Source organism: Leucopleurus acutus, assembly GCF_964270905.1.
Source record: "Leucopleurus acutus genome assembly, chromosome: 16".
NCBI classification, from domain to species: Eukaryota; Metazoa; Chordata; class Mammalia; order Artiodactyla; family Delphinidae; genus Leucopleurus; species Leucopleurus acutus.
This window is the reverse complement of record NC_139158.1, coordinates 71,569,380-71,589,315: the sequence shown is the minus strand read 5'-3', so window position 1 is coordinate 71,589,315 and position 19,936 is coordinate 71,569,380. Positions and strand designations below refer to the sequence as shown.

Below are 19,936 nucleotides of genomic sequence, written 5' to 3'. Positions count from 1 at the left end.
TAACATGAGACACAGACAGAAAGAGCTTTACTTGAAGGATAAGAGGGAAAGAGCTGGATGTTGCCAGCTCTGACTTGGGGAGAAAACTCAGGCCTTGGGGAAGAGCAGGAAGAAGCACAGAGATGATTCAGAACTGAGTCCTCGCCCTAAAGGCTGACACACCCCAAGCCCACATCTGTCTTCATCCGGGATGATTATTTGTGGTCCTTCCACCATTCACCTCCAAGGCACCAGCACACAGCCTGGCAGTGACCTCTCAGGAAGGATAGAGGCAGGAAGGTGGGCTAGGGAGCTCAGCCTGACACAAAGTCCTCAGTTCTCAAATTGTGGTCCACTGACTAGCAGCTCAGCATCACCCGGACCTTGTAGGAAATGAACAGTCTCTGACCCCTACCCAGATCTGCTGAATCAGAATCTGCATTTTAACAAGACCCTTACATGATTCCTATTAAGAGAGATAGTTATCCCATTTGGGGGATCATGCAACCAACGTGGTATTAACCAAATCTGCCCATCTGTTTTGGCAATCATATAGCTAACACGTGTGTTACCCAGCCCTGGCCATCGACTATGGAAGTGAGCCGACCAGTGTAGCCATAACCATCCCAACCACCAGCTGTGCCACCTCCATGCTCCATGCTCTGGGTGGGTGTGAGTTACAACGTTACCAAGGTGGAAGCTCCGTGTCCTTCTGATTTGAGCTCCAGTCCCACACACTTTACACGGTCACCAGAATTCTGTTTCTCTTTGATGCCCCAGGAACCAGTCCCAGTGTTTGCATTAGGCAATTAGAGTGTTTGCCTCTACTGCCTTCTTGAAGGGACCCCCAAACCCCAGCACCAGACAGCTAGGAAAGGTTCTCCAAGGGCACCTTTGGAGAAGATGTTGCAAAGAGGACAGACTCCCCAGGGCCTTGGAGGATGAAGGGAGGGGAAGCAAGGCCACTGATGTCTCTGCCTTGGAAGAAGAAGGTTCCTGACCTGCCCTGAGTTAGAAACTCCTCTTCAGAGGCCCCACTCTAGCCCACCCCAGGGAATGAGCCCCTTCAGAGTCCCTCCAAGGGGATGCCTGTGACCTTTGCAAAACGAAATGCAATAACCAAGTCCTATGTGCCGAGGAGACCCCAGGGCCAGCCACAGAGGCTGCGATAATCCAGCCGGGTGTTTGGACAGGAGGAGCCCTGCACTCCATCATCTCGGCCTGTTGCCTGAGGAGGGAAGTGGTTCACCTTTTGCTAATCACCCTAATTCATTTTTTATTACTAACTTTCCTGTTTTCTATTTGCCGTCTCATTGAAGATATTACCAAAGGCATTTAAACAGCATCAGACCGCACCACAATGGCAAACATAACTCTTTTTATTGAAATCTGCATTAATATACATATAATTCCCTGATCACAAAGACCTCACGGTGCACATGCTAGACCCCAAGTGAAGGCAGGTTTGGCAAGAGGCATATACACGATGGAAGGTTTTTCAAAAGACAATCAACTCTGCCAGGAGGGTGCGGTAAGGTGGGTGCTTTGGGGACTTCCCTGGTGGTGCAGTGGTTAAAACTCCGCGCTTCCACTGCAGGGGGCACGGGTTCAATCCCTGGTCAGGGAACTAATATCCCACATGCCGTGCGGTGCAGCCAAAAAAAAAAAAAAAAAGGGTGCTTTCTCGTGCTGTTGGTGGAAAGTGGATAATCCTTCTGACGTGATGCCCTGAATCAAGAGCCATAAAAGCGCTCGCTGCTTTGAGCCAGAAGTTCTACTTGGGCCGTGGCCAACAGCCTAGTCTTAGCCTTGACACCCCCTCTCTAGCACACCCCACGGCCAACCCGTCCCCAAAGCGCATACGTTCCACCTCCTAACATCTTCCACATCCCTCTACTTCTCCCCATTCTCATCCCACCAGCACAGCCCAAGCCAGAGGGGGGTCCAAGAGAACTTTGTGCAATGACGGAAATGTTTTATATGCACGCTGCCCAACGGGGGCTATAAAACACTTGAAATATGGCTGGTGTGACTGAGGAACTACATTTTATTCCATTTTACTTTAAATTTCAATAGCTACGTGTAACTAGTGGCTACCATATTGGAAAGTGTATCCCCCAAGCCATCACCAGTCCTCTTCTAAATGACAGTAATCACCTCCCCACTGTCTACTTGCATCCATTCTTGCCCCCATCCATTGTTTTCCCCTTAAGACGGCCACAAAGATTCTTCTCAAATGCAACACACCTCAACTCTCACCACCTTTGAGACAAAGTCCAACCTCCCAGACACAGCCTTCGAGGCCCCGTCTCTGGGACAGAGAATACTCCAGTTATCAGGGAGCCTATGGTGTGCCAGGTGCTGGGTACAGGGGCGGGCAGCAGGCAGCAAAGGCCACCCAGAGGGGGTAGCACTTGAGCAGAAACTTAAAAATGTAGGAGCCTGCCAGGTAGGTCAGGAATGCCAAGACCAGAGGCAGAGCAACGAGAACTGCTCTGAGCTACATCCGTGAGCCACCAGCAAAGAGTCAGCCCTTGTGAAGCTGATAATTTAGTGGGACATAAACAATAAAAAGAACGAATAAGTACATTACACACCGTGAGAAGGGGAAAGAAAAAGATGGGTAAGGGGTTTCTGGGGGACTGGGGTGGAGGGGAGACGTCTGCAGCATTAAATAGTAAGGAAGGAAAGTGCTCAGGTAAACCCTGTTCTTGAGTCTGTGTGGTAGGACAGTAGCGGGTGACTTCCCCAACTTTTTGGCAGGGAACACAGCCTTCAAAATTTACAGTTTAATAAGAAAAAGGGGTGATAACTTCAGGAGAGAAGTGACCAACAAGTCCTACTTGCCCAACAGAAGCATTCCCACAGGCTAGAGAGAGATTTCCTTATCTCCGAAGGTCAGGCCAACTGTGCCCCAGATACCCCAACCCAACCAACCAGCAGTGACACCTCCCTCCTGAAAATGGCAAGGTCACTACCCACAGGGAGATGGGAAGTGGACAAAACAGGGGGCTGAGGTCTGCCAGCCCTGCCCCCAGAGAGTCAAGCATTGATGAAAAATCCTAAGGGTTTCGACCATCAACCCTCTTGACTGCCATTTCAACTTTCTTCCTTGGGCTCTGTCGTTACAATGGGAACGCACATTTATTAACAACATCTGCAAGGCCCAGACACTGTGTCTCTCACATTTATGTGTTTAATCCTCTTGGCAACAATGTACAAATATGACAAGTGAGGCCCAGAGAGGGTAAGCGAATTATTCTTGGAAACACAGCCTGGGATATGTTATGGTGGCCATCTCTGGAAAGTATAACCACCACACTCATTCATTCTTTCTTTTCATTGAGCACCTACTACATAGCAGACACCACGCTAAGGTGCCAGGGACTAGGGAGTGAAGAGAACAAGCATGATGCCACTGGTTGGAAAGCTTACTGTCCTCAAGGTGGAACAGACACTCAAGTCATATCATAGATATATCATGCAAGGCGGAAAATACACTGGAGGCTGAGATAGAGAATAACAGGGTAACTGCATAGATTAGGGGGGTCGGAGTCTTGGAGGAGGTGAGGATAAAGCTGAGACCTGAAGGGTAAACAGGAGCCAGCCTTGTGCAGAATGAAGACAAGGACATTCCAGACCAAGGGAACAGCATATGCAAGGCCCCTCAAGCAAAAAAGACCATGCGGGTGGAGGTGTCTGGGGAAAAGCAAGAAGGGTGGGGTAGTGAGAATAGAGTCAATGGAGGCTGGCTTTGCTCCCCACCGTATCCCCAGCACAAAGCCTGGGGCCTTGGACAGAGCAGCTGGGAGTGAGGCTGGAAAAGCAGGCAGGGGCTAGATCACACCGGGATGTCTGCGCCAGAAAAGGCATTTGATGTTACCTACACACCAGGGGAAGCATTGGAAGGTTTTAAGCAGAGGTCTGATTTCAGTTGGGCAGAGTTCACCAAGCCACAACAGAGACCCATGAGGGATTCTGCCCAGAGAAATGACAGGATCTAATTTACACATCAGACGGCGCTCCATCACGGTCGGCATGGTTCCTCAGCTCATTGTGATGTGTGACTTGTGGTCACTGGATAGTGAATGTCCCCAAAAGCTAAGTGCCCCCAGCTTGTATGTGGGCGGTGGCCATGTTTCAGGAAAGCAAGACAAAGCAGCAAGTGACAGGACATGTTGACAGAGCATCGGACAGACTCAAGGCTGTCAGCAGAGGGAATATTGTCCCAAAGACGCCACAACAGGGTGGTGGCTTATTGTTAACGTGGAGTCTTTAGGAAAACACAATTATGTGCTTCACTGATACTATAAGACATAATCCAAGACAGCACGCAAACATTTAGCAATCGATCCACAAGACAAGTAAAAGGACTAACACAAGAGCCAGTGGAGGAAATGCTTGCACTGCACAGGTGGGAGGCCAGGCCATGCAGGTTTCGTTTTTTTTTCTCTTTGTCTCATTTAAAATCAAAGTTTGGCTCTTAGGCACCCATAGAGAGTTTTGGAAAGGGAATTAAAATTAAGTATCCCAGATGCTTAAACACACATTATTATCTCATTTAATTTCATCAACAGGTAAGCACAGTTAATCCCATTTTGCAGATGAGGAAACTGAGGCCCAGAGATAATAAGTAGCTTTCCAAATGGCCTTGCTCCCCTCTCTAGCCACATCTCTTGACACTCTTGGCCCCTTCGATGGCTTTGCATGTGCTGTTCCTTCTACCTGGAATGCTTTTCCCTATCTTCTTCACATGGCCAATTTCACCTTCAAGCACAGGCCAGGTGTCCCCTCGTCAGAGAAGACTTCCCTAACTCCCCCGCTGCCTGGCCTGGTGGTCTCACACCCATTTGGAATTGTTTCTTTCTGCCTGTCTCTCTAATATATTAGACTGTGGCTTCTCAAGGACAAGGACCAGGTCTTCATCTCCTTTCCATGCCTGGCATAAGCCTCCAAGCCCTGCATACAGCAGGCGGTGAATGTTCTTTGCACGGCTGAATGAATGAATGAGTAAATGAATTAACTCTTAATAAGTTTCAAAGCCAGAATTTGATCCCAGGCCAATATGACTCCAAAGCATATCTCTTGGCCAGAGTGTGAGTGTGTCTTATATAATCAATCAGAAAACGTACACAAGCATGGGATACATTTCAAAACATACCAAGGGCTTCATTCATCCCTCCAAAACAACTGCTGAAAAGCGCCATACCTCAGGGGAAAATAGGATGGCAAATATGGACAAAGGGTTAACCAAACCCTTTTCCCTTTCGCAAAAGCATTTCAGCTTTTTTAACTGTCTGGCATAACTCCCTTGGAAACCTGATGTAGGCAGGATGCTAACTATATTACTAGGTAACTCTGCTTGTGGTAAAATGACCCTTGATTGGTAAGTTGCGTCTGGACTGGAAGGAACTATAAATAAGTTATAAATACATTACAAAGATTTGATAAAGAAGCCATAGTTAAAGATGCCCTGAGTGTAGTGACTCTTGTAACTGACATGCCCCTTGCAGGGACCCTTGATGTGGATACTATGGAATTGTTACAAGAGATGTTCCTTTGGGAACTAAAGCTTCTAAGTCAGGGTGGCTTCCAAACCCACCCATTGTGGGTCTCGCTCCCTTGCATCTTTACCAAAACCTGGCAGGGCGGGGGCTGACAAAGAGAAGAGCTGCTGGCCACCTCTGTGGGCTCCCGCAGAGCCCACTGCTAGAAGTACTCCCACAGAAGAGGGACAGATCATGTGCCCTGCTGGCAAGAGGTGGTTCCTGTCCCAAGTCCTTCAAGGAGACGGGTACCAAGGGTAACCTGTGTGAGTCTTGTGAGTCTGAATGTTTAATTGAACTTTAAAGGGTTCCTGTGAGAGCTTCAATGAGAAAGAAGAGAACTGATACAGAGGGGAAACGAGACCACCCCAACCAGAAACACCACTACACTTAATTCTGAACTCAAAAGCTCCTTAGACCTCCAATTTATAACAAGACATAAAAACCTGGGATGACATCTATGCTCACTGTCCTTCGAGGGCCCAGCTGACCTGAACAGCACCTGGCACAGGAATGAGGGAGGAAACGACCTACCTGATCTCCCAGAGGCCTCACCACAAACCTGAGATGCAAATGCAATTATGTGAGATAACTGAGGCTCAGAGAGGTTAAGTGACAGGTCCAAAGTCACACAGCTTGTAAGTGACAGGATATGAACCCAGGCACTTCCATAGAACTCAAAAGTTATATTTGAATCCACTATCTGGGTTTGTATAAAAATTAACTTACAGCTCTGGTGGACATATAGAACAGAGAATGCATAGGGGTGGGGTGGGGTAAAGAGACCTCCTTAAATAATGTAGGTAGCACCCAACAGGCACTCGTTAAATCTTCACAGAATAAATGAGCAAAAAGAAAGGCCCCGGGTCCACCTTCCACATTATCAAGTTCAGTTCGAGTCAAAACATAGCAGTGCGGAACAATAAAATTTATGCATGAGATTGACCCTGGGTTATACTACTGAGTTGGATTCATTTCCAACAGGTTTCTATATCATTCCTACAAATTAGGCCCAACTCCGACATAAGCACATTTGAATTAGCTCTAATGTGAAGGCATTCTATTACCAAATGATGTTTGAAGTTGAAAACCAAGGCAGAAGGCCCAGCTGGGAACCCCCTAGCCCCCAGAATAGGCAATGCATCAACAGTAAAAACAAGGGGTGGGCTGGTCCATTCTTGCATCCCTGCAGAGGGTGAGAGCTCCAGCGGGCACTACAGAGGCTGCAGGAGCAGGGAGGGCATAGGCCAAACTCCAGCTCTGCCAACCAGCTCCTCTGCTACCCTTTGTAACCTGACCTATTTGCATCTCAGTCTTCTCAGCGACACGATGGGGACACATGTGCCTAGCATAGTTCTTACGAAGATTCAGCGAGATGATATGAGTGCGTGAGCCTGACATGCAGTAAATGCTCAGAGAATAATTTGTGTTTATTTCTACCCTACTTTTCTCCATAAAACAGCACAAATTTTACAAATAAAAATCTGTGAGAGGGGGCTTTTTGTTCAAGATGATGGGTAGAACACATACTTTTTCCTCTCCCCTCTTCTAAACCCCACCAGAATGACAAAAAAGGGGAGGTAGATACACCCACATCTTCATAATTCATATGTACACACACACATATGTTCATAATTCAGATAGGGAGATGAAAACTGAATAACTCCAAAAGAGCCATAAGAAAACAAGAAAGGGCTGGGCACCAGAATCATTGAGAGGGTGCTGGAAAGGAAGAAGTCGAAGAGACAGACTGACAGTGAAATCTATCAGTTCTAAGGCACCAGCACACCAACACAAGACCTCCAGAAAAGCTATTTTCCTAACTGAACCCCAGAAAATCCCAAAGCAGGGGCAGCAGGGGCTGAAAGCCCTGGGCAGGGGGAGGTGACTTGACCTTTGTGTTAGTCTACAGTCCTCAGAGAAGCTGACTGTTGGTTTCGCCCTGAGGCTAAAGCCAGGAAGAAGAACTCTTCAATTAAATGAGAAATCTGTCTCAGGGATTCCCCCACCATGGATGGACATGATGCAGGAAAAACAAAGTGCACCAGTGCCCATGGGTAACTGCTGGCTGATAAGAGAAACAGATGTCCCCAACCTCAAGTGAGCTGGTCCCATGCTCTAGTAGAAGTCTCCAGCTTTAAGTGTCTACACCCAGGGCACCGAAAATCGACATTCACATTGCCTACCCACATGTTCGTGGCTTTCACAGATGTTGAGGGAACTTACAATGACAGAACAGATCAATCTGGACCCTTGTCCACAAAAAAACGTCAACCAAGAATCACCAGGCGTTTGTAGAAAACATCAGCATAAAAGAGAGACCAGGAAGTGAACCAAAGACCTAACCAGCAAGAAAATAGAGTCAATGCAGCAAACAGAAGATAACTTTTTAAAAAAACTGAAACAGTATCTTCAAAAAGATTCAAGACATTCCCACATCCATAAAAAAAAGAATGGGCTACTAGAACATAAGTCCAATCAAGAAACAATACAGAATCCTGAGAAATGAAAAAGTGATTACAGAAATAGAAACAATAAACTCATTAGAAGTACTGACTGAAGAATGGTTAGGCCTGGAAGTATACCCACCACACTCCCCTCAGTGGTTAGCCCTGGGGAGCAGGGCTGAGAAGGCAGTGGGGAAAATGAAAGAGAATGAAAGGGGGCTCTACTTTTTTTTATTCTAATATATTTCTGTTTACTTTATAGAGAATAAAAACATTAAAAAAAAGAAGAAGAAGAATGGCAGGACTCAAGACAAAGGGGGAAATTATAGAAGAACGAAATGAAATTGGGAGTGAGTTAATGAGCAAAAGATGTCCCATGAAGGCTTCCCTGGTGGCGCAGTGGTTAAGAATCCACCTGCCAATAAGTGGTGCTGGGAAAACTGGACAGCTACATGGAAAAGAATGAAATTAGAACATTCCCTAACACCATACACAAAAATAAACTCAAAATGGATTAGAGACCTAAATGTAAGACCAGACACTATAAAACTCTTAGGAAAACAAAGGAAGAACACTCTATGACATAAATCACACAAGATCCTTTTTGACCCACCTCCTAGAGAAATGGAAATAAAAACAAAAATAAACAAATGGGACCTACTGAAACTTAAAAGCTTTTGCACAGCAAAGGAAACCATAAACAAAACGAAAAGACAACCCTCAGAATGGGAGAAAATATTTGCAAATGAAGCAACTGACAAAGGATTAATCTCCAAACTTTACATGCAGCTCAATATCAAAAAAACAAACAACCCAATCCAAAAATGGGCAGAAGAACTAAATAGACATTTCTCCAAAGAAGATATACAGATTGCCAACAAACACATGAAAGAATGCTCAACGTCACTAATCATTAGAGAAATGCAAATCAAAACTACAATGAGGTATCACCTCACACCAGTCAGAATGGCCATCATCAAAAAATCTACAAACGATAAATGCTGGAGAGGGTGTGGAGAAAAGGGCACCCTCCTGCACTGTTGGTAGGAATGTAAATTGATACAGCCACTATGGAGAACAGTATGGAGGTTCCTTTGAAAACTAAAAACAGAACTACCATATGACCCAGTAATCCCACACTACTGGGCATATACCCTGAGAAAACCATAATTCAAAAAGAGACATGTACCACAATGTTCCTGGCATCACTATTTACAATAGCCAGGACATGGAAGCAACCTAAGTGTCCATCGACAGATGAATGGATAAAGAAGATGTGGCACATATATACAATGGAATATTACTCAGCCATAAAACGCAACGAAATTGAGTTATTTGTAGTGAGGTGGATGGACCTAGAATCTGTCATACAGAGTGAAGTAAGTCAGAAAGAGAAAAACAAATATCGTATGCTAACACACATATATGGAATCTAAAAAAAAAAAAAAAGGTTATAAAGAACCTAGGGGCAGGACAGGAATAAAGATGCACATGTAGAGAATGGACCTGAGGACACAGGGAGGGGGAAGGGTAAGCTGGGACGGGACAAAGTGAGAGTGGCATGGACTTATAGATACTACCAAATGTAAAATAGATAGCTAATGGGAAGCAGCCACATAGCACAGGGAGATCAGCTCGATGCTTTGTGACCACCTAGAGGGGTGGGATAGGGAGGGTGGGAGGGAGACGCAAGAGGGAGGAGATATGGGGATATAGGTATATGTATAGCTGATTCACTTTGTTATAAAGCAGAAACTAACATCCCATTGTAAAGCAATTATACTCCAATAAAGATGTTACCAAAAAAAAAAAAGAATCCGCCTGCTATGCAGGGGACACGGGTTCGAGCCCTGGTCTGGGAAGATCACACATGCCGCACAGCAACTAAGCCCGTGCGCCACAACTACTGAGCTTGCACTCTAGAGCCCACGAGCCACAACTACTGAGCCTGCACTCTAGAGCCGCGTGCCACAAGTACTGAAACCCGCATGCCTAGAGCCCGTGCGCCACAACAGAAGCCACCGCAATGAGAAGCCCACGCACCACACGAAGAGTAGCCCCCGCTCACCTCAACTAGAGAAAGCCCGCGTGCAGCAACGAAGACCCAACTCAGCCAAAAATAAATAAATAAAAATTAAAAGAAATAAAAGATGTCCCATGGTATCCTATGTCATGCCTACAAGTGACACAGGCATTTGCCTCTGAGCTTCCTGGTTGCTCAGAAAAGCTGAAAGATTGATAAAGGGACCACCATGGATGCTGACCTACCCTGAGGTGGAGGCAGGGCAAAGAGGCTCTTGAAGAATGTGACAGGACTCCAGTCCAAAGAGAAAGCCACGGTCCCCTGCCCAGATGTGACTGACTCAGGCATGGCCCAGAAACTCCTCAGAAATCAATGTGGAGTCCTCCCTACCACACAGGAAAATGTGTGACATCTCAGCGCAAGAACTCTGGAATCCTACCTAGGAATGTGTAAGAGAATCTCCTTGGGCCCCAGAAAATTCCATTAATTATCATTTTTCTTCACTCGGACCTAAGAAGCAGTTATCTCCCAGCTCTCCCTCACAGCATGAAGCAACGAAGAATCTAGTAAGTGACTCAAAAGTCTCTAAAATTTAATCATCAATATGCTGACCCTTGATTTCTTGGGAAACAAGAAGAAGGTGAGTTTTCTCCCCCAAATGCAGCTCCGTGAAATGGACACTGTGGTGCTTCCCTTTCCACCCATTCATTCCCTAACTTCTGGGCTCACAGCTATACCCTGTGGGGGCCACCTGAAGCCAGTGACCAGAGGATGCAAGAATCAAAGGAATGGGCGGCCCCCTTGCCTCAGTTTGAGACAGACTGGAGTCCAGTTCCAAAGGTCCCTGTGGGATGCTTTCATCATTAACTGTATCCCAGGCCAGCATATCCCTCTGCCCAGCCATGCTTCCATTACTCCCTTCAAGGTGCACCTCCTCAGAACTTCCCCCCAGATACACCTTCCTTCCACAGGCAACTCTCCACATCAGAGTCTATTTCCAGGGAGTCCGATGTAAGATTCACTCCAAGGTGAAGGAGACGCTCCCCATTACCCACAGGGGTCCTGAAAAAGGCAGGAGTCTCTGGGACACCTGACCACGTCCAAGTTAGGGCTACGTGCCCCAGGCCAGCAGTACATCCTTACTGTTCCAGGCCAAGGAGGGAAAATCCTCCCATATTCTAGACGAGAGCTGAGCTCTCTAAGTGTGCTTCCCAGACCAGCAGCAGTGGCATCACCAGCTTGTTGGCACTGCACATTTTCAACTCCTCCCCAGACCTACTGAATCAGAACTTCTGGGGGTGGCACCAGCATTCTGTGTTTTAACTGCCCTCCAGGTGATTCTGTTGCACTAAAGTCTGAGGAGCAGAGCATCCCTGGCTACTGGGGGAAATCAAACACAAGTCATTAAACTTTCCCACAGCAGAATGTACGTTGGTGAAGCCACTATGGAAAACAGTATGAAGGTTACTTTAAAAACTAAAACAGTGTTACCATATGATCCAGCAATCCCACTCCTGGGTAAATATCTGGAAAAGACGAAAACTCTAATGCAAAAAGATACATGCACCCCAATGTTCACAGCAGCATTATTTACAGAAGCCAAGACAATGGAAGCAGGCTAAATGTCCAACAACAGGTGAATGGATAAAGAAAATGTGGTGTGTGTGTGTGTGTGTATATATACATATATAATGGAATATTACTCAGCCATAAAAAAGAATGAAATATTTCCATTTGCAGCAACATGGACGGACCTAGAGAATATCATACTAAGTGAAGTAAGTCAGACAGAGAAAGATAAATATTATATGTGTATATGTATATATATATATATATATATATATATATATATATATATATATATATATACACACTCATATCTGGAATCTAAAAAATAATACAAATCAACTTATTTACAAAACAGAAACAGACTCACAGACATAGAAAACAAACTTATGGTTACCAAAGAGGAAGGGGGAGGAGGGATAAATGAGGAGTATGGGATTAAGAGATACACGCTACTACATATAAAACAGATAAACAACAAGGATTTACTGTATGGCACAGGGAACTATATTCAGTATCTTGTAATAACCTATAATGGAAAAGAATCTGAAAAAAAAAAATATATATATACATATAAAACTAAATCACTTTGTTGTACACCTGAAACAAAAACAATATTGTAAATCAACTATACTGCAGTAAAAAAATAGGATGCCTACTTATGATAAACCCCAGTTTCATAAAAGTGAAGGATATTTTGTAGGCATTTATAATAATATTAAACTCTCCACCAAAAAACAAACAAACAAAAGACCAAAAAACTTTCCCACAGCAGAAGACCAAGAGACAGTGACTGACAACGGTCTGGATCCAGCAACATGAAACATTCCATACTCTGAACCATAACTCTGGCTCCAAGGCACCTTTCTACTTAAAATCCAACCAGCTGGGATGCGACCCTCCCTCCTCCCTCTGTATAACGATTCCTGCTGTCATCCCTCTGCCCTGCAGGCAGCACTCCCTGACTTAGGCTGACAGTATCCCCAAATCCCCTCCAAGCCACCTTGCAACGGGTGCCCCTCTGCCTAGAACGCCTTCCCACCACTCTGCATGCCCCCCATGTGGCCTGCTTGGTGTTCCCTGTAAGACTCTGCCACGTGCAGCCTTCCCACACCTCTGACACTATCACTTCCCCAGACAATTATATATTTAATTATGACTCTGCCTTTCGAGCCAGTATATTCCACACAGCCTTTCATCTAGGAAAGCCGAGTTTCCTATTGAGTCCCTGCACCTTCGGGACAGGGCTGAATCCCCTAGCACACAGTAGGCACTCATTAAAACCTGCTGAACATCTGAAAAACCCAGCAGGAAACAGGTCATTACGCACTGAAAAGCCACAACCTTGCTGCTCATTCTAGCAGGCACCAGAAATCGCAACTGTACAGTAGCAAGTTTAAGCATCAGGGTAATTGAACAAAATTTATTATCCCGTGTTATACAACATGTTTTCACTAAGATATAAAATTACAGTTTACCACGACTCATTAAGTTAATAATTACTTACCACATGTTTTTACTGCTGCTCCCAAACCATGCTGAAAAATCACTATGTAGGTTTTTTTGGTCCATGTAAATAAACAAACAGGATAACTGTCAACCACATGGATACAGGATTTGCTGACAAGGAGACACAGGACTAAAATACCGAACAGAAAGCACGAGCCCCAAAGCTCTGCCACTCTCATCACCATCATCTCCTAGTTTATCTGTACCACACTTTCCAGATTAGTGGTTCTCAAACAGGGGTGACTTTGCCTCCCCGCCCAGGGAATACTTAGCAAAGTCTGGAAACATTTTTGATTGTCGTGACTAGAGTGTGGGGTGCTACTAGCATCTGGCTGGTAAAGGCCAGGGATGACGCTCCACATCCTATAAGGCATGGAACAACCCCCAAGACAAGGAACTGTCAGGTCCAAAATGTCAATATTGCTGAGGCTGGGAAACACTGTTCTACATTACAGGGAACTTCCATGTCTGTTACTTTAATCTGAGCTTCATAGCTACAATATGACGAACGCATTACTGTCCCCTTGTACAGATGAGAAAACTGGAGCAGTTGAATGATGTGCACAAGGTCAGCGGCCCATGCTGATGAACGGTGCAGCTGCAGTCTGAACCAGTCTTCTCTGCCTCCTAAACCCACCTCCCCTCCCACACAGATTCAAGAAGGAAAAAGAAAGATGCAAAGGAAGTGAGCAGCTCCTTGTCTGTCCAGAATGCTGCGCAGAGACCTCTTCAAACCCTAGGCCCAGGAAAATCAGATCCAGAGACCAAGGCATGGAAAGGCCTGTTGTTAGGAAGACACTTCCCCCAGCAGCCAGTGCTGAAACTAGATTCCTCTTGCATTTTAACTTTCAGTTGTGCTGCTCTTTGTGAATAGAAATGAAAGCACTTCCTGCTGGGGCTGAGTACCTTACAGGCAGGATTTCCAGCTCTGATGGCAACCTTGTGGAGGAGGTGTTGATGTGCCCATTTTCCAGATGCAGAGACTGAGGCACAGGGAGGTGAAATAACTTGCCTGCACTAAAGATGGTAAGGTAATGTTCAAACCCAGGTCTGCCAGGTCCCAGAATTTACACTGCCTTCCTAACCTGAGACCAGCGCTGGGAAATCCGAGAAGCAAAATAAACGCCCTACAGAATCACAGGGAGCTGGCAGCCACCCTGCAGGGCGATCCTTGGGATGCGGGTGAGGCTCTTCCCAGTTTACTGGCTGCTCTCCATGCTGGGCTCTGCTCCCTGGGCCCACTCAGGGAAGTTCTTCTAGGAATGTCAGGTCAACCAAAAGACTCTTGGCCCCTGCCCTGCCCTGCTCTGGACACGATGTGCTCACCACAAAGTCTTCGGATTATAAGAGCCAAACAGATGCTAAGTTCCTCAAGCCACAGGGAACAACAGGCCAGCCCTGAATTTGTTCATTCGGCAAATATTTACTGAGCACCTATGTGCCAGGCAAGCTCTGGGAATACAAAAGAGACAGACACGGTGGTTACTACCCTCTGATGCATATGAGGGCCTATCTCTTCAAAAAGCATCATCCTGGGCTTCCCTGGTGGCGCAGTGGTTGAGAGTCCGCCTGCCGATGCAGGGGACGCGGGTTCGTGCCCCGGTCCGGGAAGATCCCACGTGCTGTGGAGCTGCTGGGCCCGTGAGCCATGGCCGCTGAGCCTGCGCGTCCGGAGCCTGTACTCCGCAACAGGAGAGGCCACAGCAGTGAGAGGCCCGCGTACCGCAAAACAAAACAAAACAAAACAAAAAGCATCATCCTCATCCTTGCCGGTGCACCACACTCTACAGTTATAAAGGACATGCCCCAGACTTTATTTCGTTATATTTCCACACCATAGCTCCCCATCTCATGAGGCTAATGGTCACTAATGTGCTCTCCCTTTGCACAGAGGGGAACAGAGGCCCAGAGAAAGGCACTGTCATGCTCAAGGTCACCCAGCAGACCGGGGGGGGGGGGGGCAGCGGGGAGGGGCTGCGTCAGGCCTGGGCTGCTGCTCCTGACATTGGTAAGGTACAGAAGTGTGGTCCTCGAGGAGCCTCTGGGACACACTGGGGGAGGGCTATAGGGAACACCTTTAGACAGAAAGTAAAAAATCTTCCTAACAGAGACAGAGGCACCCTTCCAGAGCTCCCCCAGGGCCCAGGGCTCCTTCCCCAGGACCCATCCACAGCCACCTGTGCCCCAGCAAAAAGATGCTGCGGGGACCTCATCTACTAGGGTTGCTGAGCGGGTGTCTCACATCTCAAGTCTGGGTGAGGTGGGACCAGCAACTTCCACTTCATAGATTTTCACCATAAGGAGCCTGCAATCATTCACTAACCGAGCTTTTCTAGATCCCATCCAGGGGCAAGATGCTGTGCCCAGAGCTGTGTGGGTAGAGAGTTGAATCACTCACCCGCCAGCACAATTTCCTGAGTAATTATGGGTCAGGCACTGTGCCAGGTGCTGGGCATGGTTCCTGCCTGGTGGGAGCCCACAAAAGCCTGTATACAAACAACCAAATCGCTGCTGTATAAAGCGTGGTCTCCAGAGCTGCAGCAGCATGGATGGGCGCTCATCAGAGAGGCGGACCCTCAGGACCCCAGCACAAATCAGCCGAATCAGAATCTCAGGGCAGGAAGGGATGCCCAGGGATCTGTTTTTGTTTCAAATCTTACCAGATGATGCTTAATGGGTACATAAATTTGAGACCTACTGATCTAGACCACAAGGCCTTCCCCAACCTCCCTACTTAAAACTGCAAACCAGCGCCTGGACCTAATGTCCTTAACCCTCTTCCCTGCTTCATATTTCTCCATAGTTGTAATGATGGCATCAGTCACAATACCATATCTACCTCACCCATATATTTACGACTTTCCATGCTGACATGTAAGCTCCAGAGGGTAGCAATATGTGTCACTTTGCTTCACTGCTGTACCATCAGTTGCCTAGTGCAGTGCCTAGCACAAAGAGGTGCTCGATAACTGTTTGTTGATTGAATGATGGATGACAGAACATGTCAAAACCCATGCAGTTTTGAACCCCAGTTCTTGGGGTGATGGGGCGTGCCTGGAGACAGAGGTTGTTGGCCATGGAGCACCGCATGGAGAAAGTGCTACCCAGGATGGCCTTGAACACCCTGGATTCATCCTGGGTTGACCTTGTACCCAGGATGTTTGGACCAGGGATGAAGGATACTTGGAACACAGAGATGCTAAGCCTTTTACTGGAATAGGTCCCAGGTGGTTGACAGCATTGTTATGTAATTAGTAGCTGGTATGTGTCAAGAACTTTCCTATACTATATCAACTCACTTAACTCTCCCGAACCTCAGAGGTAGACAATGTTGTCCTCAAGAGGATACTGAGGCTCAGAGATATTAAATAATTTGCCCCACTCACAGAAAGACTTGTATAAGGATGTTCACAGCAGCTTTATTTATAACAGCCCCAACATGGAAACAAACCCAAATGTCCATCGGCAAATAAACAAATCGTGCTATATTCGTACGATGTAATATTACTAAATAAAATAGAAAAAACTATTGACATACACAACATGGATGAATCTTAAGGACACTTCGTTGAGCAAATTGAACCCAAATGCAAAAATGTATATGCTTCATAAGTTCTAAAACTTAAATTAACTTAGTACACTTAAAATGAACTTAAATAAAGCATTGATAATGTTAATTAGATAAGTAGTTTCCTCTAAGGGTAGGGGGTACTGACTGGAAAGGAGCATGAGGGAACTTTCTGGGGTGACAGAAATGTTCTATATCTGGATTGGGATATAACCACACCATATGTGTGGTTATATTTGTCAAAACTCATGGAACAGTACACTTAAAATTTGCATTTTAGGGCTTCCCTGGTGGCGCAGTGGTTGAGAGTCCGCCTGCCGATGCAGGGGACACGGGTTCGTGCCCTGGTCCAGGAAGATCCCACATGCCGCGGAGCGGCTGGGCCCGTGAGCCATGGCCGCTGAGCCTGCGCGTCCGGAGCCTGTGCTCCGCCGAAATGGGAGAGGCCACAGCAGTGAGAGGCCCGCGTACCACAAAAAAAATAATTTGCATTTTATTGTATGTAAATCATATCTCAGTGAGCTAAAATCATTTGCCCTAGGGCACAAAGCCACAAGCGGAGATTTGAATCCAGGTTTGCCCAATCCCAATGGCCAGTTTCCACTAGTCTGCCATGGTTGAGCAGAAGCCCCAGGCAATGCCCCCAGCCTGATAAAACACCTTGCCAAAACCCTAATGAAGGGACTTCATAGTTACCCTAGAAGGACATCATGACTCTTAACCCCCAAACCATGGCAGAGATGTGTGGGGAACACCAGACAAGTGTGAAGTTGGGAGTCCAGGAGCTTGGGTTCAGGCCTCAGCTGTGCTCTTCATTTGCTACGTAACCTATGAGTATACTACTCCATGACTCAGTTTCCCCTTGTGTGAAGGAAGAAGGAGGGGATTAATGGTTCCCAGTAGGGGGCCACAGACAGAGCTACAGGGCCACAAATCCTTATGCTCACCAGGCGTCATTACTACATAAAATAAGTAATGTGCCTGTTTCATATCTTGTAAGCTATTTTTCAAATGCATGCTAATATTATAGTGATTAATAAACATCTATTTCAAAGCAAAAATGAAACCATAGCAGCTTTGAGTCATTGTGTATCTTTTCAAACAAAAGATACCCAAAGAACAGCCACTGCTCATGACTTTGGTTTAAAGAGGCTGGAATCTCTGTGTTAGAGGATCGCTAAGGGGACAGTCACCAAGGGAACGGTCGCCAAGGGCCCTTCCAGGCCAACTGCCCCATGGCTGTCCAGCATCACTTGGCAAAGGCTTGCCCTTGTGTTTCTCAGGCCCTGTGGGGACAAGCCTCTTATCTGGGCTCCAGGGACAGAGCCCCCAATTGTGCAGGCTGTGTGCTGGTTCTGCAGCCCAGTCTATAGACCCCAATTGTGGTCATGGCTGCATTTTGGGCCTGTTTCCCCTCCAGTTCTGAGAGTGACCAGCCGTAAGGACGGAGCCTCCCCAGTCCCTCAACATCAGCTCCTGGGCACAACTTGCCCCCCCACCAACCGCCAGCGCTGAAGGCGACTGCCCCCTGATGATCTGCTACCGACAGGCTTCTGACCCACCGCTCCCTGAGCCAAGTGACTTTCTCTGCCTCACCCTGCCATGAGGCTGAAGGATCGAGAAGCAGATCCCACGTCCAAATGCAATGTCAGACCCTCTGTCACCTACCTTAGCGGCCCAGCTGCCACCCTCCTCCACCGGGACACACCCTCAGCTCTGGGTCAGGGGTCCTAGTTCACAGGCGGAAACCAGAATCACCAGCTTCTGACTCCCTGATTGGTTCCCTCCCACCAGGGTTTCACACTGGTTCTTGGTGCTGAGTCAGAGCTTTACAGAGCATCAGAATAAAGCAGGGGCCTCGGCTGAGTTCCACCTCCCAAAGGCCCCCTTATGAGACCACCCCACTCTGATGGGGTTTACAGAAACACCACCCCCAAAAGGAGCACTGCAGGCGAGGGGCACCCATGCAAGCAGACTCTGAGGCCCAAATCCCCAATCTCACCCCGGCCCCCAAACCAGGAGCTGGAACCTTGCCAACTTCATATTTTAAAAAATAACAAAGCCAAGGGCAGAAGATAGACGAGCTGCCCCAAACCCAACCGTCTTCTCCTTCCTAAAGACTCCACTTGCTACTTCTAATCAATTCTTCCTCCGTCAGATGGAAGCAGCCCGAGAACCGGCCTTCTCTTGAAGACCCATCTCCCTCTTCGGCTTCTAACTTTGCCCGTCACCGGACAAAAGATAATCGCCCCATCCTCTGAGAGACCTCACTTGCCGCCTGCCCCCGGCCCACGCCGCCCCCGGCCCTGAGGGCCCCGGACCCCACCCCAAGGCCCAGACGAACTGCGCAGGGCTCTGCCCCCAGAGTCCAGAAGCCGCTCCCCAAGGCCTGAGGACGCACTCAGCCTGGGCGGCCCCAGGTTCCGCGGGGGGCATCCCCACAGCAAGAAGCTTGACGAAAAGCCCGTGGGGTGGGGTTAAGGCCCCGGAGGGCCGCCGACCCAGCCACCCGACGCGCACTCACCACACAGTGCCATGGAGCCCGCGCGTCTGCGCCAGGGCCGCGGGGAAACCCACGCGCGCCGTTCAATCCGGGCTCCGAGTGACGAAAAGCCGCGCTCGGCTCCGGCCGGCCCCGGACCAACGCACAGACCCGCGGACGCACGGACCGTCCGGCTTTCTAACTAAGTTCGAAAGTTCCCTCCCGGGCGAGGGAGGAGACGCGCGCTGCGCCGCTGCCCTCAGCGTCCCGGGCTGGGCTCGGCGCAGGGAGCGGGGTCGGTCGCCGCCCGTCCGGGCTTCCAGGCGCGCGAGCTCGCATCGCGCCCGAAGCAGCAGGGCTAGGACCTGGCTGCGGGTGGAGGCGGCGATCTCGGGAAAGAAGGGGTATCCCTCACCGCAGCCCCAGCCGGGAGGGGACAGGCCTCGCTCCCGGGAGGGGACAGGCCTCGCTGGGCTATGGCCAGCTCGGAATCCGAGGCCCCGCCGGGCGGTGACAACCGATTACCAAACGGCCCAATTAGTGCGCTGCGGCGCCGAAAAGTTAAAACGCCCACGCGCGAGTGTGGACGGCCGAGGTGGGGGAGGGGCGATGTGGTGGCCGCGGCTGCCCCCGGGTGTGACCGCGTGTGACTGTGTGGCTGTCAGGGCGATTAGGGTGCCTGAGGTTCCCCGTCCATGGGGTGGCTATGGGTGACAGCGTGCGACTGTCTTGAGTCACTGGGAGCGTGAGCGAGTGACTGTCGGAGCGACTTCTTTGTGTGCCTGTCCCCAGTTGTGACTGCGTGTGACGGCGGAT

The 19,936-nt window shown here is 48.1% G+C and overlaps 1 protein-coding gene across 4 annotated transcripts in view; it reads right to left on the bottom strand.

The window, feature by feature from the left end:
- TOX2 (TOX high mobility group box family member 2) overlaps window positions 1-19,936 on the bottom strand; it is a gene marked incomplete at both ends in the record, with an annotated part of 131,476 nt that overhangs the window by 110,901 nt on the left and 639 nt on the right. The window lies entirely within an intron of this gene.